The sequence below is a fragment of the Eulemur rufifrons genome, chromosome 7, assembly GCF_041146395.1.
Source record: "Eulemur rufifrons isolate Redbay chromosome 7, OSU_ERuf_1, whole genome shotgun sequence".
Classification (NCBI taxonomy): domain Eukaryota; kingdom Metazoa; phylum Chordata; class Mammalia; order Primates; family Lemuridae; genus Eulemur; species Eulemur rufifrons.
Window position 1 is genome coordinate 286,887,687 of NC_090989.1, and position 19,470 is coordinate 286,907,156.

At 41.0% G+C, this 19,470-nt stretch overlaps 2 long non-coding RNA genes across 2 annotated transcripts in view; both read right to left on the bottom strand.

Annotated features, from left to right (window-relative positions):
- Positions 1–14,933, bottom strand: part of LOC138388607 (uncharacterized) — an 84,132-nt gene extending 69,199 nt beyond the window's left edge. The window contains exon 1 of the long non-coding RNA XR_011234145.1: positions 14,845–14,933. This is a non-coding gene — a long non-coding RNA (uncharacterized lncRNA). The remainder of the gene's footprint in view (positions 1–14,844) is intronic.
- Positions 1–19,470, bottom strand: part of LOC138388608 (uncharacterized) — a 215,466-nt gene that overhangs the window by 190,934 nt on the left and 5,062 nt on the right. The window lies entirely within an intron of this gene.

Genomic DNA, 19,470 nt, shown 5'->3' on the forward strand with positions numbered 1-19,470 from the left:
ATCCAGTGAAGATAGGATTTCAAAAAGTGCAGAGTATCACTGAAAAGTCAAAAAGCAAAAGGAACTGAAAAGTCCACTAGATTTAGCAAACTGTTGGTCACTGGTGACTTTAGCAAGAGTAACATTATTTTGTTGAAATAATATTGTTCCAAACCAGATCAGGATAGGGTGGGTTAAGGAGTGAGTGACAGGTGGAGAAACTGAAACAGAAAGAGAGCCCTTCCTTGAAGACAGACTGAACAAAGGGGGGAGGCAGATGGGAAAGGACCTGGAAAGAGATGAGAAGGCACATGAAGGTCTATGGTTATGCAAAATTTATCCTCATTTTAATTAAAATACGTACATATGATTTTTCAAAAATCAAACAATCCCAAACCCCATCCCCTATTGCTGCTACCCTACAGCAATCCCTGCCCTCTATTTTAGTTTTGTTTTTTGGTACTTACCTCTGTATTTATAAGCCCCACCCTTACCTACTGACGTCCTACCTCAAGTCAATTAATCTCTTCCACATACACCCACCCCCAACACAAACGCACATACGCTATCCTTCCTCTTATCTTCTCAATAAAGTCATACCCCACTTTCTAGTTAAACCAGCATTCACTGTTTTAATTACCAGGACAACGTGCTGACACTCACTACTGCTCTGAACTCTTATCACATCTCCAGCTCCCCAAGATCAGTCCAGACATTTTCCCAGACACAGAGCAGGGCAACTGTGGGCTCATCTCCTCTATTTACTTCCTCTCGGGACTGCAGTCTTATACTGCCTATTGCCCAGTGCTGGAAAGCAATAGCCTCGTGTATTTTACCCAGTTTCATCATGGATGGTGGGAATGTAAGTCCATTAGTAGTTGCTCTGCCTTGGCCAGAAGTAGAAGTCTAGACTGTCTCCTAGTACCCCTGTTTCTAGCAGGGCATCACCCACTTTCAAGACAGTCTAAATGAGAACTGTTCTCATTTGCCCTTTTCAGAAAATACACCTCAAGGCTTTTGCAGTATAGAAAAGAGTAGTGAGCTGGCTGCAGGTGCTGGGGAAGGGCTGTGAGCACTACCACAGACTGGGAGCGATCACCCTATTCTCAGCCCCCTTCACTTCCCCACTCCCAGAGAGACCTGGTGCCTCTAATTCTTGAGATTTCCATGGTTTTGAGGCTCAAACTGGCATGTTCCTTGACCTTCCCTCTCAGGCACTTACCTTTCCTGCTAAATCAAAAGACACTTCCAGGGGCCGGGCGCGGTGGCTCACGCCTGTAATCCCAGCACTCTGGGAGGCCGAGGCGGGTGGATCGCTCGAGGTCAGGAGTTCGAGACCAGCCTGAGCAAGAGCGAGACCCTGTCTCTACTAAAAATAGAAAGAAATTATATGGACAACTAAAAATATATACAGAAAAAATTAGCCGGGCATGGTGGCGCATGCCTGTAGTCCCAGCTACTCAGGAGGCTGAGGCAGGAGGATCGCTTGAGCCCAGGAGTTTGAGGTTGCTGTGAGCAAGGCTGATGCCATGGCACTCTAGCCCGGGCAACAGAGTGAGACGCTGTCTCAAAAAACAAACAAAAAAAAACCCCAAAAAAAACCAAAAGACACTTCCACCACTTTCTTTCCAGTTTCCAAAATGTTGTCTTTTCTACACTCTAGTCTATCTCATTCTTTTTGTCTATATATATGGATATACATACATGCACACACACACACACACACACACACACACGCACACACATGCGCGCGCACACACACACATAACAACGCTCATTTCGATAGGGATTCAGGAAAGAATGCACATTCAGTTAATCTTGTTCCAACAAAGGTCAGGTTTGAACTGTTTGTTTCAAATACGAAAGACTTCAAAATGTTTGAGATTCTATAAAAAGATTCACTTGAGAGGATGAGGTTGACTATATAAGAGAGAAAAGACATACATAAACTTTTTCTAAAGCCAGAAGATCAAATTCAAGCCGGAGAAAACATAGTTTTTAATAAGAACAAAAAAAGTATATCACATGTAAATTAATAACTTTGGCCATATTTGAAAAGATTTATTAATATTTATAAATCTAAAGAATCCTAAGGAAAATAATTATCTTCTCCTAAATAGAAATTCAGCAATATGCCATAAAATTATTGAAATCAATATAAAAGAATAGTGAAAAGAAAGTATTCAATTTTCTCCTGCTTAATCATAAAAAGTGGGGCACTATAAGGGGCTTCTCTGTTAGCCTCAAGTATTTGATGCATAAACATGTCCTATGTATCTACACAACCTGCACTGGACCTGCCAGAGCACAGCACAGTTCCCATAAGAGTTAGTTTGCTTTGACACTTTCTTTACATTCTGTGGGACAGACACCCTACACTGTTCAGCATGGGATCCATAGCTTAACATGGAAAAGTCTGAATTTAATAATTCCAAAACACTGTACAACACTGTATCCTGGGGAAGTAAATAAATCTATATAAACAGAAATTTTGGGTGCTGATTGCATAATTCAAATTTTTGCTTTCTTTCTTTTTCTTTTTTTTTTTGAAATGGAGTCTCACTCTGTGGCCTGGGCCAATGTACAGTGGTGTCATCACAGCCCACTGCAACCTCAGACTACTGGGCTCCAGCGATTCTCCTGCCTCAACCTCTCGACTCACTGGGACTACAGGCGTGTGCTACTCCACCTGGCTAATTTTTCTATTTTTTGTAGAGACAGGATCTCACTCTTTCTCAGGATAGTCTTGAACTCCTGGCCTCAAACAATTCTCCCACCTCAGCCTCCCAGAGTGCAAAGATTACAGGTGTGAGCCAAATTTTTGCATTCTGAACATATCAAAAACACTATCACATACAAAAATGACCTAAAGCACAGTTTTGCTGTCTACACATTTCTCCATAAAAATGGAAGTCTGCAAAAAATCATAAATTATTGAAGAGATTTGAGTTGTAATAGCTTATCAACAATTTACTACATAAAAAAATGAGTATATCACCTTGACCTAAAAATTTTAGAACTACATTATGAAACCTAGGCTGTTAGTTTCTGTACTTGCTATAAATGATTTTGGTTTTATCCAAAGTGGGTTATGTGTCCAAATCTAACAAATATTAAATTACAAATTTCCTCCATTAAAAACCCTAATATTTTACACTTCTAATAGAAGACAGCCTATAAATATATAAAGCTAAAATTTCAAAATGTAAAAAATTCTTTATTCACAGAAAGGAAAAACTCTTTCATAAGGAAGAATGTCATTTGCAAGCAAAAGGGAGTAATAATTATTAGTGACTATTCATTTCTGCAGGGACAGAAAGAACTAGAAGAAGGTTAAAAGGTTTTATTTTCTTTTTTACATCTTGTCATGTAAAATTATGATTAAATATAACATAAATGTCTCCCTATTCAGCAAAGATAAACAAGTATCCTCATAAAAATATAGCTAAGAGTTGAAAATATTTGCTGTTAGACAACACTACTAATTTTGCATAATTTTGCACTCCACGTTGTTGGGCCAACAAAGTTTTTTACCAGTGATCTAAATCAATACTGTAATTGGAAGTTTATGGAATTATAACATAATACATTGTATTTTTGTGATAACTTTCTAGTTTGTATTGATTAATGATGGTCATTTCTAATGACTTTTCCTAAAATGTTTTTGAATGCTTAAAAATTAACTCTATTACTATCTAAGAAAATTACTCTCAGTTGTCTATAGCAATTCATATCAAAAGCACACCTAATTTTGTTTAATGGATATTAAAGAAAATAGGAAAAGTGCCCAGTTCTATTAAAAGTGCATATTCCCTTTAGTGGGAAGTGTTGTAAAATTTTACTTATTTCAAAAATTAACCTAGAATCATTCATCCAATGTTTTTGAGCACCTACTATTTGCTAAGCACTGCTCTAGGTACTCAGGATATAGTGGTGAATGATTCAGAAAGGTTCCTATACTTATATGGCTTACTGTTAATATTTGAGGGTATTGGGGGAACAGACAATAAATGTGAAAACAAAAAGATGATTTCAGATAGTGACAAGTCCTGTGAAAAAAAGAAAAGAAAAGGAAAAAATCAGTAGGCAATGGGGAGGGCCACTTAAGATTGGGTGGTCAAGGTTGCTATGGTGGTCATCAGTGTTGTTCACTAAATACTTCTAGTTGTCCTAAGCACCAGCAGTATTGCACTTGTAAAGGAAAATAAAAATCTCAGGACCCTCCAACTCCCTATGCCAAAGGGAAGGTCAAGCCCAGATGCTGAGTCATGCAACACCCTCTTGCAAATGAACAGCTGTTACTAACACTACAGGCCAGATTGCCACAGAAAGGTAAATGGCTTCAGGCATCTACATGGACAGTTCCCATAGATCATTCATAAGAACACTGTTTGCTGGCCTCCCATCAATGAGGACATGCAAATTGTAACTTCCGGGTCTGCAGGCTAAGTCTAGCTCCTAAAACTAAAGTCCACTTTGATTCCACACTAATAATGTGGATTACAAGTTTATCTTCCCAAGTGCAGAACAGAGACAAGACCATTCTTTCTTCCAGCTACCCAGGGACATCTGTATAACCGATTCTTCCTTTACTCCCTTTTCTCTTCAAACATTTTCCTTAACCTTGTGTAAAATGCAGATTTCCTGGCACTAACTAAAATCTCACAAGAATGTAACCATTGGCCGGGCGCGGTGGCTCACGCCTGTAATCCTAGCACTCTGGGAGGCCGAGGTGGGCGGATCGTTTGAGCTCAGGAGTTTGAGACCAGCCTGAGCAAGAGCAAGACCCCATCTCTACTAAAAATAGAAAGAAATTATATAGACAGCTAAAAATATATATAGAAAAAATTAGCCGGGCATGGTGGCACATGCCTGTAGTCCCAGCTACTCAGGAGTCTGAGACAGGAGGATCCCTTGAGCTCAGGAGTTTGAGGTTGCTGTGAGCTAGGCTGACGCCACGGCACTCACTCTAGCCTGGGCAACAGAGTGAGACTCTGTCTCAAAAAAAAAAAAAAAAAAAGAATGTAACCATTTACATCACAGCCCACCCTCTCCCCTTTTCTCTTTCCATATGCCCTCACTCTTTAAATACTGAGTTTCCAAATCCCTCTTCAGATAGCACAGGGCACAGATGCTTCTGTGGTTTGTCCTTGAACTTTGGCTTCATAACCCTCCACTGATTGAGATCTTTGTCTGGCCACCTATTTGGGTTGTCACACTTCCCCATAGCCCTAAAAAAGTGATTTATGACACTTGCCATTTGAAAATTCAAGAATCTTACTCTGATTTGCTACACTTTTTCTATATATCACAGGCAATGGCAATGCCCCGATGGTGGCTGCTGTCAGCTTGCTACCAGAAGGAGGACCATTTGAGGCAGAGCTCCCACTAACCCATGATGGATGGGTAGCATGAGCAAGACCCATTGTTCTGAACCACTGAGGTTTGAGGTTGTTTGTTTCACAGCACAACCTAACCAATCCTGCCTATCATAGAAAGTTAAGGAGATCATAAATGAAGTAAAACAGCTAGGCACACCAGGGGGAAAACACATGCAAAGACATAACTGAGAAAGGACAGTGGTGGGAGTGTGGTGAATAAGGACAATCATATGAAGGAGGTGGAGAGCTGTACTCAGATCAGGCCACGCAGGATTGAAAGCAGACTGTGGGCAGCTTGGGCTCAATACTATTTCCATAGGCGAGCAAGGTGGGGATTTTAAGCTGGAGTGGGTGGGATGGGCATGGGGGGGCTTTTAAGGGAAAAGCTACCTAATGAATCATGAACAGGTAAAGTCCCTTTCTACCACCAAATTCCAGATGACTGGTCTCGGGCTCAGACAAGAGACCAAACTGTACCTTTCTGGAGAAATTAAATGATCCCAGACAAAGAACCTTCAGACCCTGACATCTGAAGGAACCTAAAGAAACAGCCATCTGACCACCTGACATCCCACCAGTAAAACCCACACAAAGAATGTCCAATTAGCTTCCCAATGTCTCACTCATAAATACAAACAGACAGCCAGGAATCACCAGACATTTGAGACCGGCTTCTCCACAAAAGAGAGAAAGAGGTCACATGGAGCAAACAGAAAATACATATAATTGATATCATAGAAGAGTAAGAAATGGAATCGCACCTATAAACCACAAATAGGATACTCTAAATAGAAATATTCAAAAAACTTTAAAATATGATAAACAAATTCAATTAAAGGGTTAGAAAATAAAGTTGAGGCAATCTTGCACAAAGTAGAAACAAAAGACAAGAAATGCACAAATAGGAGATAAGAGAAAAAAACTTTGTGATACAATATCTGAATAACAAGAATTACAGAATGAAAATAGAGGGGAAAAATTATTCAAGAAAAGTACCTACCAATGAAAATTGGCATCTGCAAATGGACAAAGACCATGAAATGCCCAGCATATGAATGGAAGGAAGCGCAAAGCACATCCACCTGGAAAGTCAAACACTGGTGGTAAGAAGAGGAGATGAAAGGCTCCCCAGGGTGGGTGACAGGAGAGGTCATAAAACAAACTGGTATCAGATTTCTCAGTAGCAACTGTGGAAGCTAGAAAATCATGGGTGAATGCCTTCTACATTGAACAAAAAAAAAGAAGTGGAAGATGAAGATGTGACTCAATTGCTACAATCACAGGATAAAACTTTAACACATGAGAAGCTGCTTCTTATGAATGAGCAAAGAAAGTGGTTTCTTGAAATAGAATCTACTGGTGAAGATACAGTGAACATCATTTAAATGACAACAAAGGATTTAATAAATTTAATTGATAAAGCAGTGGCAGGGTTTGAGAAGACAGACTCCAGGTTTTTTTTTTTTTTTTTTTTTTTTGTTTGTTTGTTTTTGGAGACAGGTCTTGCACTCTTGCCTGAGCTAGAGTGCAGTGACATCATCATAGCTCACTGCAACCTCAAACTCCTGGGCTCAAGCCATCCTCCTGCCTTAGCCTCTCAAGTAGCTTAGACTACAGGCACATGCCACCCCACCCAGTTAATTTTTCTACTTTTTATAGAGACAGGGTCTTGCTATGTTGCTCAAGCTGGTCTTAAACTCCTGACCTCAAGAGATCCTCCGGCCTGAGCCTTTCCTATGACTCAAAATCCAGAAGCAAAGCAAGTGAAAGGCTGAAAATGGGACTACCACCACATACACACAAAAACACAAAAGGACCCCACAAAACCTAAAGCAAACAAGCAAAATTAAAACCTTTTACATGTCCAAAGTACACCATAAACAAGGTAAAAATATAAATGACAAATGGGATAGGTAAAAGTAAAAGAAATTTTTACAAATTAAACTATGAATTAAGGGTTAATATCCTTGATATGTTAAAAAAAAAAAAAAAAAGAAACCTCTAAAATTTCAGAAAAAGCCCCAAAAACCCAATGGAAAAACTGAGCAAAAGATATGGACAAACAGAAAACACAACACAAAAGGTCAAGTTATGGAAAGACAATTTCTCTTAGGGAAGACCAATTTCTAAACTACATCTAATATAGCATTTCTATTTAATACCTATCAGACTCACAAAACTATAGAAGCCTGGCAATGTACTCTGTCGTACAACTGTACAGAAACAGGGATTCTCATACAGCAGTGGTGGGAACAGAAAATGTCTCAATCTTTATGGAGGGGAATGTGGCAATAACCACCAAAATTACATATACATTTTCTCTTTGACCCAGCAATCCCACTGGCAAAATCAAAATTGATGTACCTACACATTCATGTCTTATAGCAGTCTTTGTAATAGTAAATCCACAAGGAACTGGTGGAATACAGCGCAGGGCCTCTACACAGTGGAATGCAAACAAACTGGAAAAAAGGGATCATATCATGTCAAAAGGCAACCAAAGAAAATATATTAATGGATAAAGTGGACTACATCAAAATTAAAAACTTTTATGCTTCAAAGGACACCATCAAGAAAGTGACAGCCACAGAATGGTCAAAAAGACCTGCAAATCCTACATCTGATAAAAGACTTCTACTCAAAACACATAGAAGGTTTTTACAATTCAATATAAAGACAACCCAACTAAAACATGGACAAAGGATGTGAACAGACATTTATTCAAAGAAGATAAACAAACAGCCAATAAGCACAAGGATGCTCAACATCACTAGTCATTAGAGAAATGCAAATGAAAATCACAATGAGATGCCACTTCACGACCACCAGGATAGCTACAGTCAGGAAATCCGGACAATAACAAGTGCTAACAAAGATGCAGAGAAACTGGTATTTTCATACATTGCTGGTAGGAATGTAAAATGGTACAGCTGCTTTCAAAAGCAGTTCAGCAGTTCCTCAAAACGAAAACAGAGTTGCCACATGACCACAGCAATTCCACTTCTACATACATGCCCAAAAGAACTGAAAATATATGTCCACACAGAAACAGGTACATGTATATTCACAGCATTATTATTCACAATAGCCAAAAAGTGGGAAAAATGCAAATGTCCATCAACTGATCAATGGATAAACAAAATGTGTTACACCCAATGGAATATTATTGACACAATGAGACATTATTCAGCCATAAAAAGGAATGAAGTAGTGACACATGCTACAACATGGATGAACCTGGAAAACGTTCTAAGTAAAAGAAGCCAGACACAAATGGCCACATATTATATGATTTCACACATATGAAATGTCCAGAATAGACAAATCCAGAGACAGAAAGTAGAATAGTGAATGCCAGGGACTGGGATGAGAAGAGAACGGGAGATGACTGATATTGCGTCTGCGGTTTCTTTTGGGGACAGTGAAAATGTTCTAAAAGCAGATACTAGTAACAGCTGCAAAACCTTGTAAATAGACTAGAAACCACAGAATCATATTTATGGAAAAAAGTCACTGGAGCCAATTTACATGTCACTTTGTTCAAGTGGGGAGGCAGCCGGGGATTATTTTTGTAGCTTCTATGTAAAATTATCAATTTACAAAGAATTTTCAATGATTCCTGTTTTTTCCATGTGTCTCCTCTTCCTTTGAGACTTTCCCCCACCCTCTAGGAAAGTTTCCATCATTACTGTTACTATTAACTTTTAAAAGTATCTGATATGGACATTTTTCAAGCATACAAAAGTAGAGAGAATTATATAAGCCTTTTGTGCTACAATAGTTTATTAACATGTGCCATGTATTTTAAATCTAAATTATTTTCCTGAAATTGCCAAACCCAGGCCACAGCCTGAGGCAGGGCTAATCACTGAAACCTGCCAGGATGGTGCTGGGCCAGTCATGTAACGCTTTCAGGCTAACTTTGGGTGAATTCTGGCAAACTATTTCCTTCACTCACAATGACATTTCTCAAACTTTCCCCTTCACTATCTTTGAAGATAGGATGGGCAAGGTAACTAGTGACCATTATATCATCTAAGGAGCAGGGTTCCATAAAAAAGGAAGAGAAAGAAGAAGGAGCAGGGTTCCATAAAAAAGGAAGAGAAAGAAGAGTGAAAACAATGCACATCATTAGACTGTGTCAGCCTTTGTCCTTTCTCACAATAAAGTGCCATTCTCCTAAGTGATATAATGTCTACTTAAAGTGTAAGGCTTGATAAAGTATAAAATCCATCCCCATATACACCAAAACATACCCAGAATGTAGAGTACAGATATTTAAAATGTAAGGTAACTGAATATATTTAGTTATACTTTACTAGTGTGTTGCTCTTCCACATGTAAACTCTATGTTTAAGATATCACCAGTTCACTGCCTTGAAGCAGTTCTCAGGCCACAGTGCAGGGACGGAGACTCCAAAAGGAGCCTGAGGACTGAGCTGTGGAGACAGAGACCAGAGACTGAAGTGGCCAATTTTCAGTTTAGCCTTTTTTCAGATAATTCATATTTTTCAAAGACAATTATTTTCTGTGATTCATACTTCAGATGATTTTCCTTTCCTATTATCTACAATATTTAGGATAATTGTATGAAATGGTACCTACTTAAGAATACTGACTCACAATAGTATAACCACCTAACATTTTCTACTCTGTTCAAGATCAAATTTTATAAAAATATTCTCTTTAAAATGCAATTCTAACAGCAGCAATTAAGAATGTAATTCTTGACTGTATCGGATAATCTGAAACTGAGAAAACTATGTGTATTTAGAAAATTTGACTGAACACACTTTAAAAACACAGAACTTTGTGTGTTCTCCCCCGAGGTAAACTGAGAAGACAGAACACTGACACTACTGGGAATCCAGCCACCTGGGGAAGGGCCATGTCACACAGTGGGAGAAGCAAATAAAGAACATGGACCACACTCTGCTGAACACCCTGTCAACAGTACCAGGCCCAGGGAGGCTTTCCTGTCACTTCCTAGATGTCCCTCTTCCTTTAAAACCAATCTGCCATGCACCTTGACTTTTGTGAAACTGGTGGAGAATTATGAACCTATATTACAGAGGAATTAAAGAAACCTGTGGAAATTAGCACAACTGCCTAGGTCCTAGGATCACTATGAAGCCTCAAAATGCTTGTGTGAGAAATCCAGTTAGCGAGGAGTGAACACAGATATTGTCCAGTAGTGGCTGAACCCACAGTAAGTCTTACAGCTCAAGGACTTCTTCCCAGAACAAAGGAATTAAGTCATACTCTCCTCATACTCAGCCCAAAGTCTTTGAATCTATTGCTGAGGATGGGTCTTGCAGCTCAAGGACTTCTTCCCAGGGCAAAGGAAGTAAGTTATAATCTTCTAGAACTCAGCTGAAAGACCCTGAATCTCCTCCTCTGGATGGCCATACCCACTGAAAAACCTGTAGGTGGAAATGCCACCCCCAACCTGAAGGAACAGGAAGAATCATCTGAAACCCAGATAAAGGCCAGGGAAAAGAGGAGGCTAGCCAGAGAGCAGGGCAGAGCCCGGAAAACTTTCTCAGGTTGTCTCACCACGGACTGCAGATGTGACCCCAAGACGGTTGGTCCGACTGCCCTAGGGAAAGTCTTCCAAGCTTTTCTGATTTTCCTACAGGATTATGAGAAATCCAGAGCTCTGAGGGCAGAAGGGGCAGGAACACCATGCTGCTGCTTTTCAGTCCAGTTACTGGAATGCCCAGACATTCAAACTGGACATCAGCCTGTCTCCTGAATATTACCTACCTCAAGATATGGTACATATTTACCTGTGATTATAGGTATATCTGAGCCCATCGGGGAACATCAGCCAATGGTACCTTTGATATCCATCTTACCTAGCAACACGGTAGCATTTCTGAGGAACCTGAAAAGACTTAAGGCTTTCTTCTAGGATGCATTTATTTTTCAGGTTGTGTTTTTTTTCCCCCCAGATTGTTTTTTTTTTTTTTTACTTTTTTTTTTTTTTTTTTTGAGACAGAGTCTCACTCTGTTGCCCAGGCTAGAGTGAGTGCCGTGGCGTCAGCCTAGCTCACAGCAACCTCAAACTCCTGAGCTCAAGCGATCCTCCTGTCTCAGCCTCCCGAGTAGCTAGGACTACAGGCATGCACCACCATGCCCGGCTAATTTTTTCTATATATATTTTTAGCTGTCCATATAATGTCTTTCTATTTTTAGTAGAGATGGGGTCTCGCTCTTGCTCAGGCTGGTCTCGAACTCCTGAGCTCAAACGATCCGCCCACCTCAGCCTCCCAGAGTGCTAGGATTACAGGCGTGAGCCACCGCGCCCGGCCCCCCCAGATTGTTTTGATTATCGTCTTTTTTTCCCCAGGAAACTTAATTGATCTGATTTTTTTTTTTTTTTTCTTTTTTTTGAGACAGAGTCTCACTCTGTTGCCCCGGCTAGAGTGAGTGCCGTGGCATCAGCCTAGCTCACAGCAACCTCAAACTCCTGGGCTCAAGCGATCCTACTGCCTCAGCCTCCCGAGTAGCTGGGACTACAGGCATGCACCACCATGCCCGGCTAATTTTTTCTATATATATTTTTAGCTGTCCATATAATTTCTTTCTATTTTTAGTAGAGATGGGGTCTCGCTCTTGCTCAGGCTGGTCTCGAACTCCTGAGCTCAAACAATCCGCCCACCTCGGCCTCCCAGAGTGCTAGGATTACAGGCGTGAGCCACCGCGCCCGGCCTGATCTGATTCTTGAAAGAGAATTTCTGAGATTTAGAGCTAAAGGTCCCAGGGTACACCATTTTCTATAATCTATTCCAAAAAGAAATATTTAAAAAGAAAGCATGAATACCACTTAGAAAAATAAAAAATTTGAAATGTGAAACATTTAAAAAAGTGTAACTTTTAAAACTTAGACCTTAGATCCATCCCCAGAGATTCTGTTTTAATGTTTTTTTAAAAATTTAAAAAGCAATTTAGATGCTCACTCATGATTGAGAACAAGCATGCTAAATATTGTTTCTTCCTAATGTGACTTGTGTAGCACCGTCACCTAAAATCCCAAATAATTCATTTAAAACTATATAGTACAAATACTACTGTAACTAAAGCTTACAATAGTACATTTTTCATCAGCATTTGTCTAAAAATGCAGGTGAACCAAGAGAAAGTCCAACTTTATATTAGACTGCTCGTCGTTTGGCTTTTAAGTCACTTGAAAGTAACTGGGACTAAAACTAGTTTTATTTGAATAGTCCTTAAAAACAATAAAAACTTTCAAATGATTCAAATGGCAGTTTCTTGCCTGAAACAAACCAACATGAATATTAATCACAAGTAAGAGGCTTCTTAAGATTGTGTAGAACATATATGTGAAGAGTGGTAAATAAGTAGGTATTTCAAAAGAAACGTTTCAGGTATGTTGATATTAAATGATATTAAACTTGATATTTCCAAACATATAAGAGAAATGATAAATTATAAGTACAGTAGAAAAAAATTACTTTAGACTTTATATTGTCTATAATTTAAAAAGATAACATCTCTAATGGTAAATACACCTCCTCCCAAAACCTATTAAATTTGCCATCAATGGAAATCCCAAATAAATTATTTTTATTTTTTGATCAGGCAGTTAAAATAAGCATATTTTATATTAATTGGGGAAGGGCTCCATGTCAAAATTCAATTGAAAATTAAGGACTTGCTCTCTCAAACAGCATTTTCTAGATGCACTTTTGAGATAGAAAAACAAACAATAAGCAGGTAAATCAAGAATCTACAAAAAGAGAAAACTAAAAAATTCATAATAGCTTTCAAGTTGAGAGAGTTTCTCTATACTTAGCCTTCCTTAAAATTATTTTTTTCTAAAATCTTTCCATAGCTATCAAATATGAGAAAATCATATTAATAACCCACTGGAACATTTCTGTTGATGGCTGTCAGGATGATCTGGATCTGTGGATGCTATAACTCACTCGATCTGTTACTCTCTTCACCACATGCTTCTCATGAAATGGTATTTTATTTTAGATGACAGTGCACACCTAATGGAATTCTGAAGCCTTAGCATTTACCGCAGCTTTCAAGAAATTAGCTATTTCAATGTAAATTGAACTTATCCAGGAGAAGGTATGTTAAAAGATTCCTCAAGACAATGACTTCCCCTTTGAAGACAAGAATGCTTTAATGTTGGAGTTAATTCCAAGTGTTTTCAAACATTTTTCTCCATTACATAAGTATTAAAATAAAGATCATAGGTCTCCCCACCTCCACTGCTCCCGACTCAAGTTATCTTTATAACATGAGCTACCATAGTGACAGCAAGAAAATGAGCCAATTATCCACACTTGTTCTTTGATTGCCAGCTATCATCACCAGTGAAATTGGAATTAACCAGAACTTTATATATGGAATGTTTTGATTACCAGGAGTTTCCTACTATACCTGCCTTTCCACCTCCTGCTTTTGTAGGTAGAATGAGCATAGTTTTTATATTCTGTTAATATTACATACTTTTGGAGACTTATAAAGGTACATTGGGAACATGAAGGCATATCAGTACCAAGATCCAAGAGGTTGATGGGTTTTAGGGAGACAGACTAGCATAACATACTACAGGTTTGGTAGTCATACCCATGGATTGAAACCAATTTGATTATGTCTGTGTGAACTTGGGGACCAGCAATTTAACTGTGTCTCTTCCCTTATTATAAAATCGTTATAACAACATTCCCCTCATGATGCTGTCGTGAAGACTAAATGGAAAATGTACACTGCCTACTATGGAAGATGCTCAATGATGGACATCTTAAAAAAAAATGGTAGTGCCACAGGCACAGTTTGTGATAAAACCTAGCTTGCTAGAAACTGCTTGCAAAGTGGACTTGCAAAGTGATCTAATGTGCATAGTCAAATTAAAATGTATATAAGTCAGATTCTCTTGCTATAAACCATAGTATCTAACTAAATTTTTTAAGTAGTATTTTTAATCCCACTTATGAGAATTAATGTGACAAGCTCTCAACAGAAATCCATTGAAAAATATTTGTATATCTTGCTTTTATGTCCATATGATAAATGCTTAAACTAAGAAAGAAGATCCTACATTCTTTAAATTATATTTTAAATTTACTTAACATACAAGCTGACCAAACCAGGAAAAAAAAAAAAAAAACCAACACTGAAAACTTTTAAATGGGTCTACCTTTCACTTAAATGCCCAGATAATATCTGGAGAACATAATATATGTTTGGTATTTAATACAGGTCTACTCTTTAACAGAGTACTGTAAAAAATTAACATAAGAAAGTTGCTTTTAGGCCAGGAGTGGTGGCTCATGTCTTAATCCTAGCACTCTGGGAGGCTGAGATGGGCAGATTGGTAGAGGTCAGGAGTTCGAGACCAGCCTGAGCAAGAGCAAGACCCTGGCTCTACTAAAAATAGAAAGAAATTAGCTGGACAACTAAAAATATATAGAAAAAATTAGCAGGGCATGGTGGCACATACCTGTAGTCCCAGCTACTCAGGAGGCTAAAGCAGCAGGTTTGCTTGAGGCCAGGAATTTGAGGTTGCTGTGAGCTAGGCTGATGCCAGGGCACTCTAGCCAAAAAAAAAAAAAAAAAAGAAAGTTGATTTTAAAAACCCTCAGGTGGTTATTACAGTAAAAAAGTTACAAATTAGAATAAAATTTTAAATCATCAGTGCTAACACCTCACAAGTAATTTTAACTCAAATACAATGTATCTTAATTCAGCTTCTGTCCCACAGTACCCTGGACTTACTCTCTTCTGTTACACTTTATGTGCTTCCTTCAGTAATTGTGTTACTCTGAACTATAAACTCTGCAATGGCAAGAACTCTCTTATCTTGTTCACCTCAGCACCTAGCAAGTGTATGGCACATAGCAGAGTTTCAATAAATAACAATGTATTAATAAATGAAGTTAAGACATTAAAATTGCATATATTCTACTTGTACAAAAAATGCAATTTTAATGTGATTTTATGAAACAGATTTAATTATGAAGTAACTTGAACTATAAAAGCATTTATTTAAAATAAAACTAGCTTACCTACTATACTTATTATTCAGTTTAAAAAATAAAACTTTATGTACAAGTTTTCAGCAACACACATTTTCCAACTAACATATAAGATAATGTGATCTGGAAATGTATCACTCTCATTTCTGAAGAACATATAGATAACAGTCTATATGACTCCTTCAAAACTCTGATGCAACAGTATTCTATTACCTTCATCATTTCTCTTTTTAATTTTACATAAAGGTAGACAAACTTTTAGCCATTTATGGAGCAAACACTCTGGACAATTGCTGATGTTACCAACTTTAAGTGAAATCTGCCACTACCCAGTGCAAATTCAACTTTATAATGATTTAATAGTGTGAATAAATTGCTTCAGTGTTTGCATATAAGGGTATTTCTATTGCTATCTGATCAAACACATTTAAAAGATCTTACCCTGCACCTTAATTGTGAAAATATATTCCAAGCTACTAAATTTCCCTTAAAAGAAACCTGAGTTAAAAATCAGAATACTACTCTGAAATAGAAAATATACAAAAAAAGAAAGATTAAATATCTAATTAGATTATTTGTTGAATTGAGTTAAATATCTAATTTCCTAAGTTTCCCTCCTAAAGTGTGTAATGGATTATACAAAAATACTAAGAAAACTCCAAATAATTTTTATGTTATAGACTATTTCTTTCCATTTGTAACTAATTTTGATATTAAAGCTCGTATAGCATTTTCACAATACAAACTAAGTAACTTTTTATGAATTTCCTACAGAAAAAACATAACAGCAGGTACCTACACACACATAAGCTCTTTCTTTAAAGCAATATTTCATTTCTGTATATGTTTTAAAAATTAAAGTTAAGCCATGATTACTCAAAAAGACTATTTTATTGAGTATTTAGATTTAGAGTCTTATCTCTCTCCCATTATCTTCATTTCTATCATCCACCTCTTATTCCAGGGATTCTCAAACTTTCATGTGACACGGATCACATTCTCTCTCAAAACATCTGATTCACCCACTTGTCTTCTGTGTGTGTTTTTCTGTTTGTCATGCAATGGGATGGGATGAGGGGTGTGCTACAAGGAGGGGAACCTTCTATAACTTAAAGGAGGACTGCTATGCTTTTAAGATAATACGTAAGGGTTTTAAGTGAGATAATGTTTGTAAATAATTGCACAGTGGCTGATATACAGTAGACAGACATGATATTAATACATATTATTGTAACTCATCTGTGTTATAAAATCGTAGACACCAAAACATTTCAAAAACCAAGACTACTGGGGGGCAAAACACTGACAACCTGCAGTGCAACGTCTGCACAGAGTCTCCGGGCCAAAGCAGATTCATACTTGTTTTGAAATGTGACAGTGGCACTGCAAGTAAGTAACTCAAAGTTAATACGTGAGAGATACAAGTAGACATTGAACTCAAATCAGTTACTTTTTACTTCTTGTGAAAATTCCTAGTAAAAATGTTGGTAAGGGATTAAGGACAAGAATACTCCCTACACACCATGTATGACATGCGGTACTATGTATACACCGTTGTCTATGACACCAAGTATTTCGTATACACTGTATGAGACAACAGGTAGCGCTTGCATACACAGCGTGACAAGGACAGTGTGTACACACAGTACATAGGGCGCCGTGTGAAACACCAGGTGCTGTGCACACCCCGCAAAGCGCGCACACACACACACACACACACACCCCGCAAGCGCCTCCACAGCTGGCTCTGAGGAAAAGCGCGAGGCAAGACAGAGCAAAGGAAAGTTCGCGCCCGGCTGCCCCCAAGGAGCCCCTCGTCCCGGCGCGGCCCGGCAGCTTCTCCCCAGAGCTCCGGCGGGAGGCGGTGGCGGACCCCGCAGGACAGTCCCGGAGGCCCGCGAGGACCCGTTGTCGCAGCGGTGGCCTCACTCCCGGGGTCGCCCGCAGCCCCCCGGACACGCACGGACCCCGCCCGGCCTCGGCCGACCCTGCGCCGCGGCTCCCACCGCCCACGGCGCCCGGAGCCCGCGAAGCGTCCTGTCCTCTCCGCCCTCCGCACGCCAGGCCCGCGCTGCCGCCGGCCCCACCGCGCAGGGCCCGAGGCCTGGCCGGGTGGGCGGCGCGGGGCCCGGCGGGCGTGCTCACTCGACTCCGCGGCTTCCCGGCCCGAGCAGGCCCCGCGCCGTCTTCCCGGGCCTCCGCTCCGCGCTCCCGGGCTTTCCCCACCATTGTTCTCCGGCTCCGCCGCCCCGCGCCCGGCCCTCCCTCCGGAGCCGCCTGTTCCCGCCGCTGGCACCTCTGCGGCCTGAGCCGGGACGGGCGGGCGCGGGGCCGGGGGGCGCCATGTTGGTGGGCGCCACCTCAGAGGAAGCCGCGGGGCCCCGCAGCCCACACTTACTGTGTGTCCTCACCAGCGGCGGCCGTGGCCGGGCGGAAAGTTAAGCACCATCACCGGGAAAGTTGGCATCCACGCGGGCCGCTCCTCCCTGCCACCCGGCCGCCCAGATAGGCTGTGCCTGCCGGAGCCCCGCACGCGGCTCCTACCTCCGCTCCCGCCCGGCTCCCCCGACGCTGCCCGCAGCCGCTTCAGCACGTTCCGCGCAGCCGCAGGCGCCCTCCGTCCCCACACGCGCCAAGGCGGCAGCCGGCGTCCGCGGTCCTAGCGCCGCTGGTTCTGCAGGCAACAAAACCGGCCACCTGGTTTCACTATCTTTTTAATCCGTGGTCAAGAGGAATTGCAGACAGGTGCTACGTTCCCATTCCTTGCATATGCAAACAGCACCGCAACAAGAACAGGACCAGCCATTACCAATTTGGCAAGGTCACCCCAAATCTGCGTTCCAAGTAGGTTGTCTATCAAAGTCAGTCTGTATCTGACATCTAACGGGAGGAGATCCCGTACACCTGTGGTTTAAGGAAGTATCAGCGATAAGCATACTTTTATAATGCTCACATATTTTCCCTCTTGTCCTTTCTCCTACGAGTTTGGAAGGAAGACCTTTCAGCTAAAATGTCTTGCTCTCGTTATCAGTGGGCATATGTACTTATACTTAGTTTCAGTCACCAGCAGTCAAGTGAGGTCTGAAACTAGGCAAGTACAGTACAGTAAGCTATTTTGAGAGAGAGAGAGACCACATTCACATAACTTTTGTTATAGTATTTTGTTATAATTCTTCCATTTATTATTATTGTTGTAAATCTCTTATTATGCCTAATCTATGAATTAAACTTTATCATAAACATATATGTGTAGGAAAAAGATCATAGTATAAGTAAGGTTTGATAGTATCCTGGTTTCAGGTATCCACAGGGGGCCTACCTGAGCATGGGAAAGACACTACGGGGCCCCACCTCCTCTTCCACGGGGCATGGGTACCCCACTTTCTCCCAGGATTGGCTCAGGAGTCCCTGAGCCTCCCCCATAGGGCGTGGCCATCCCACCTCCCCCCACGCAGGGCACGGCAGCCCCGCCTGGTCTAACGGTGTAGGATTGTATTGCTAAACCTCCTGTCACTCTGGCCAAGTGGCCCTGCCTCCTCTCAAAGAGGTTGTAATGGCCCCACCTCCTCTAACAGTGGGTGGGAGGCAATGGCCCCTCCTCCACTCATGCAGGGCAGAGCAGCCACACCTGCTCTCAGCTGGATACAGGCCCTAACCTCCTCTCATGCATGGGTGCCAGACTTCGTCCCAGGATTGCTCGGGAGTCCCGGCTCCTCACCCAGAGGGCGTGGCCATCCCATCGCCTCTCAACAGGGAGGGGCAGCCCCTCCTGCTCTTACATTGGGGAGGGTGCATTGGCTAAATCTTCTGTCACTCTGGGCAAGGGGCCCCGCCTCCTCTCAAACAGGTCGCTGTGGTCCCACCCCCTGTAACAGTGGGTGGAATGCAACGGCCCCTCCTTCTCTCACGCAGGGCACAGCAGCCACACCTGTTCTCACACTGGATTCGGGCCCCCAACTCCTCTTATATAGGGTACAGGGCCCAACCTCCTCTTCTGCAGGGCATGGGGGTCCCACCTCCACCCAGGATTCGCTCAGGGGTCCAGGGTGCTGCCTCATAGGGCGTGGCCGTTCCACCTCCCCTCATGGATG